We start from the raw sequence: 6,000 nt of genomic DNA on the forward strand, positions 1-6,000 counted from the left end.
ACTCCGAAACTCCGAAACTCCAAAACTCAAAAATTCCGAAACTCCACAACCCTGAACCTCCAAAACTCTGAAACTCCAAAACTCCGAAACTCCGAAACTCCAAAACTCCAAAACTCCAAAAGTGCAAAAATCCAAAACTAAAAAACTCAAAAACTCCAAAACTCCAAAGCTCCAAACCTCCAACACTCCAAAACTCTGACACTCCAAAACTACAAAACTACAAAATTCCGACACTCCAAGACTCCGAATCTCCAAAACGCCGAAACTCCAAATCTCGAAAACTCCAAAACTCCAAAAATCCGAAACTGAAAATTCGAAACTCCAAAACCGCAAAACTCCAAAACTCCGAAACTCCGAAACTCCAAAACTCAAAAATTCCGAAACTCCACAACCCTGAACCTCCAGAACTCTGAAACTCTGAAACTCCAAAACTCCGAAACTCCGAAACTCCGAAACTCCAAAACTCCAACACTCCAAATCTCCGACACTCCAAAACTACAAAACTGCAAAATTCCGAAACTCCAAAACTCCAAAAATCCGAAACTCTGAAAATTCGAAACTACAAAAATTCCAAAACTGCAATTCTCCAAAACTCCGAAACTCCGGAACTCCAATACTCAAAAATTCCGAAACTCCACAACCCTGAACCTCCAAAACTCTGAAACTCCAAAACTCCGAAACTCCAAAACTCCAAAACTCCAAAACTCCGAAACTCCAAAACTCAAAAATTCCGAAACTCCACAACCCTGAACCTCGAAAACTCTGAAACTCCAAAACTCCGAAACTCCGAAACTCCAAAACTCCAAAACTCCGAAACTGCTAAACTCCAAAACTCCGAAACTCCGGAACTCCGAAACTCCAAAACTCCAAAACTCAAAAATTCCGAAACTCCACAACCCTTAATCTCCAAAACTCCGAATCTCCACAACTCCGAAACTCCAAAAATCCATACCTCCAAAAATCAAAAATTCCAAAACTCGAAAACTCCAATAATTCGAAACTCCGACACTCCAAAACTCCAAAACTACAAAATTCTGGAACAAAACCCTGAATATCCAAAAATCCATACCTCCAAAGCTCCAAAAATCCAAAACTCCAAAACTCTAAACATCCAAAAGTTCAAAAATCCAAAGCTCCAAAACTCAAAAACACAAAAACTCCAAAAATCCAAAAATCCAAAACTCAAAAATCCAAAACTTAAAAACTCCAAACTCCAAAAATCCGAAACTCAAAAATTTCAAAACTCCAAAACTCTAAAACTCTAAAACTCCAAAACTCCAACACTCCGAAACACCGACACTCCAAAACTCCAATTCTCCAAAACTCCAAAACTCCAAAACTGCAATACTCCAAAACTCCGAAACTCCGAAACTCCAAAACTCCAAAACTCCAAAAATCCGAAACTCTGAAAATTCGAAACTCCAAAACTCCAAAACTGCAAATCTCCAAAACTCCGAAACTCCGAAACTCCAATACTCAAAAATGCCGAAACTCCACAACACTGAACCTCCAAAACTCCAAAACTCCAAAAATCCGAAACTGAAAATTCGAAACTCCAAAACCGCAAAACTCCAAAACTCCGAAACTCCGAAACTCCAAAACTCAAAAATTCCGAAACTCCACAACCCTGAACCTCCAGAACTCTGAAACTCTGAAACTCCAAAACTCCGAAACTCCGAAACTCCGAAACTCCAAAACTCCAACACTCCAAATCTCCGACACTCCAAAACTACAAAACTGCAAAATTCCGAAACTCCAAAACTCCAAAAATCCGAAACTCTGAAAATTCGAAACTACAAAAATTCCAAAACTGCAATTCTCCAAAACTCCGAAACTCCGGAACTCCAATACTCAAAAATTCCGAAACTCCACAACCCTGAACCTCCAAAACTCTGAAACTCCAAAACTCCGAAACTCCAAAACTCCAAAACTCCAAAACTCCGAAACTCCAAAACTCAAAAATTCCGAAACTCCACAACCCTGAACCTCGAAAACTCTGAAACTCCAAAACTCCGAAACTCCGAAACTCCAAAACTCCAAAACTCCGAAACTGCTAAACTCCAAAACTCCGAAACTCCGGAACTCCGAAACTCCAAAACTCCAAAACTCAAAAATTCCGAAACTCCACAACCCTTAATCTCCAAAACTCCGAATCTCCACAACTCCGAAACTCCAAAAATCCATACCTCCAAAAATCAAAAATTCCAAAACTCGAAAACTCCAATAATTCGAAACTCCGACACTCCAAAACTCCAAAACTACAAAATTCTGGAACAAAACCCTGAATATCCAAAAATCCATACCTCCAAAGCTCCAAAAATCCAAAACTCCAAAACTCTAAACATCCAAAAGTTCAAAAATCCAAAGCTCCAAAACTCAAAAACACAAAAACTCCAAAAATCCAAAAATCCAAAACTCAAAAATCCAAAACTTAAAAACTCCAAACTCCAAAAATCCGAAACTCAAAAATTTCAAAACTCCAAAACTCTAAAACTCTAAAACTCCAAAACTCCAACACTCCGAAACACCGACACTCCAAAACTCCAATTCTCCAAAACTCCAAAACTCCAAAACTGCAATACTCCAAAACTCCGAAACTCCGAAACTCCAAAACTCCAAAACTCCAAAAATCCGAAACTCTGAAAATTCGAAACTCCAAAACTCCAAAACTGCAATTCTCCAAAACTCCGAAACTCCGAAACTCCAATACTCAAAAATGCCGAAACTCCACAACACTGAACCTCCAAAACTCTGAAACTCCAAAACTCCGAAACTACGAAACTCCAAAGCTCCAAAACTCCAACACTCCAAACCTGTGACACTCCAAAACTACAAAACTACAAAATTCCGAAACTCCAAGATTCCGAATCTCAAAAACGCCAAAACTCCAAACCTCCGAAACTCCGAAACTCCAAAACTCAAAAATTCCGAAACTCCACAACCCTGAACCTCCAAAACTCTGAAACTCCAAAACTCCAAAACTCCAAAAGTGCAAAAATCCAAAACTCAAAAACTCCAAAATTCCAAAGCTCCAAAACTCCAACACTCCAAAACTCCGACACTCGAAAACTACAAAACTACAAAATTCCGAAACTCCAAGATTCCGAATCTCCAAAACGCCAAAACTCCAAATCTCCGAAACTCCAAAAATCCGAAACTGAAAATTCGAAACTCCAAAACTCCAAAACTCCGAAACTCAAAAATTCCGAAACTCCACAACCCTGAACCTCGAAAACTATGAAACTCCAAAACTCCGAAACTCCAAAACTCCGAAACTCCAAAACTCAAAAATTCCGAAACTCCACAACCCTGAACATCCAAAACTCTGGAACTCCAAATCTCCGGAACTCCAAAACTCCAAAAATCCGAAACTCTGAAAATTCGAAACTCCAAAACACCAAAACTCCAAAACTCAAAAATTCCGAAACTCCACAACCCTGAACCTCGAAAACTCTGAAACTCCAAAACTCCGCAAACTCCAAAACTCCAAAACTCCGAAACTGCAAAACTCCAAAACTCCGAAACTCCGGAACTCCGAAACTCCAAAACTCAAAAATTCCGAAATTCCACAACCCTGAACCTCGAAAAGTCTGAAACTTCAAAACTCCGAAACTCCGAAACTCCAAAACTCCAAAAATCCGAAACTCTGAAAATTCAAAACTACAAAAATTCCAAAACTGCAATTCTCCAAAACTCCGAAACTCCGGAACTCCAATACTCAAAAATTCCGAAACTCCACAACCCTGAACCTCCAAAACTCTGAAACTCCAAAACTCCGAAACTCCGAAACTCCAAAACTCCAAAACTCCAAAACTCCAAAAGTGCAAAAATCCAAAACTCAAAAACTCATAAACTCCAAAACTCCAAAGCTCCAACACTCCAGAACTCTGACACTCCAAAACTACAAAACTACAAAATTCCGAAACTCCAAGATTCCGAATCTCCAAAACGCCAAAACTCCAAATCTCCGAAACTCCAAAACTCCAAAAATCCGAAACTGAAAATTCGAAACTCCAAAACTCCAAAACTCCGAAACTCCAAAACTCAAAAATTCCGAAACTCCACAACCCTGAACCTCGAAAACTCTGAAACTCCAAAACTCCGAAACTCCGAAACTCCAAAACTCCAAAACTCCGAAACTGCTAAACTCCAAAACTCCGAAACTCCGGAACTCCGAAACTCCAAAACTCCAAAACTCAAAAATTCCGAAACTCCACAACCCTGAATCTCCAAAACTCCGAATCTCCACAACTCCGAAACTCCAAAAATCCATACCTCCAGAAATCAAAAATTCCAAAACTCGAAAACTCCAATAATTCGAAACTCCGACACTCCAAAACTCCAAAACTACAAAATTCTGGAACAAAACCCTGAATATCCAAAAATCCATACCTCGAAAGCTCCAAAAATCCAAAACTCCAAAACTCCAAACCTCCAAAAGTTCAAAAATCCAAAACTCCAAAACTCAAAAACACAAAAACTCCAAAAATCCAAAACTCAAAAATCCAAAACTTAAAAACTCCAAACTCCAAAAATCCGAAACTCAAAAATTTCAAAACTCCAAAACTCTAAAACTCTAAAACTCCAAAACTCCAACACTCCGAAACTCCGAGACTCCAAAACTCCAATTCTCCAAAACTCCAAAACTCCAAAACTGCAATACTCCAAAACTCCGAAACTCCGAAACTGCAAAACTGCAAAACTCCAAAAATCCGAAACTGAAAATTCGAAACTCCAAAACTCCAAAACTGCAATTCTCCAAAACTCCGAATCTCCGAAACTCCAATACTCAAAAATGCCGAAACTCCACAACACTGAACCTCCAAAACTCTGAAACTCCAAAACTCAGAAACTACGAAACTCCAAAGCTCCAAAACTCCAACACTCCAAAACTGTGACACTCCAAAACTACAAAACTACAAAATTCCGAAACTCCAAGATTCCGAATCTCAAAAACGCCAAAACTCCAAACCTCCGAAACTCCAAAACTCCAAAAATCCGAAACTCTGAAAATTCGAAACTCCAAACTCCAAAATTCCAAAACTGCAATACTCCAAAACTCCGAAACTCCGAAACTCCAAAACTCAAAAATTCCGAAACTCCACAACCCTGAACCTCCAAAACTCTGAAACTCCAAAACTCCGAAACTCCGAAACTCCAAAACTCCAAAACTCCAAAAGTGCAAAAATCCAAAACTCCAAAACTCAAAAACTCCAAAACTCCAAAGCTCCAAAACTCCAACACTCCAAAACTCTGACACTCCAAAACTACAAAACTACAAAATTCTGAAACTCCAAGATTCCGAATCTCCAAAACGCCAAAACTCCAAATCTCTGAAACTCCAAAACTCCAAAAATCCCAAACTCTGAAAATTCGAAACTCCAAAACTCCAAAACTCCAAAACTTTGAAACTCCAAAACTCAAAAATTCCGAAACTCCACAACCCTGAACCTCGAAAACTCTGAAACTCCAAAACTCCGAAACTCCGAAACTCCAAAACTCCAAAAATCCGAAACTGTGAAAATTCGAAACTCCAAAAATTCCAAAACTGCAATTCTCCAAAACTCCGAAACTCCGAAACTCCAATACTCAAAAATTCCGAAATTGCACAACCCTGAAACTCCAAAACTCTGAAACTCCAAAACTCCGAAACTCCGAAACTCCAAAACTCCGAAACTCCAAAACTCCAAAAGTGCAAAAATCCAAAACTCAAAAACTCATAAACTCCAAAACTCCAAAGCTCCAACACTCCAAAACTACAAAACTACAAAATTCCGAAACTCCAAGATTCCGAATCTCCAAAACGCCAAAACTCCAAATCTCTGAAACTCCAAAACTCCAAAACTCCAAAACTGCAATACTCCAAACCTCCGAAACTCCGAAACTCCAAAACTCAAAAATTCCGAAACTCCACAACCCTCAACCTCCAAAACTCTGAAACTCCAAAACTCCAAAAGTGCAAAAATCCAAAACTCTAAAACTCAAAAACTCCAAAACTCC

The sequence above is a fragment of the Amblyomma mixtum genome, chromosome 1 (assembly GCF_055824585.1).
Source record: "Amblyomma mixtum isolate Tamu chromosome 1, ASM5582458v1, whole genome shotgun sequence".
NCBI classification, from domain to species: Eukaryota; Metazoa; Arthropoda; class Arachnida; order Ixodida; family Ixodidae; genus Amblyomma; species Amblyomma mixtum.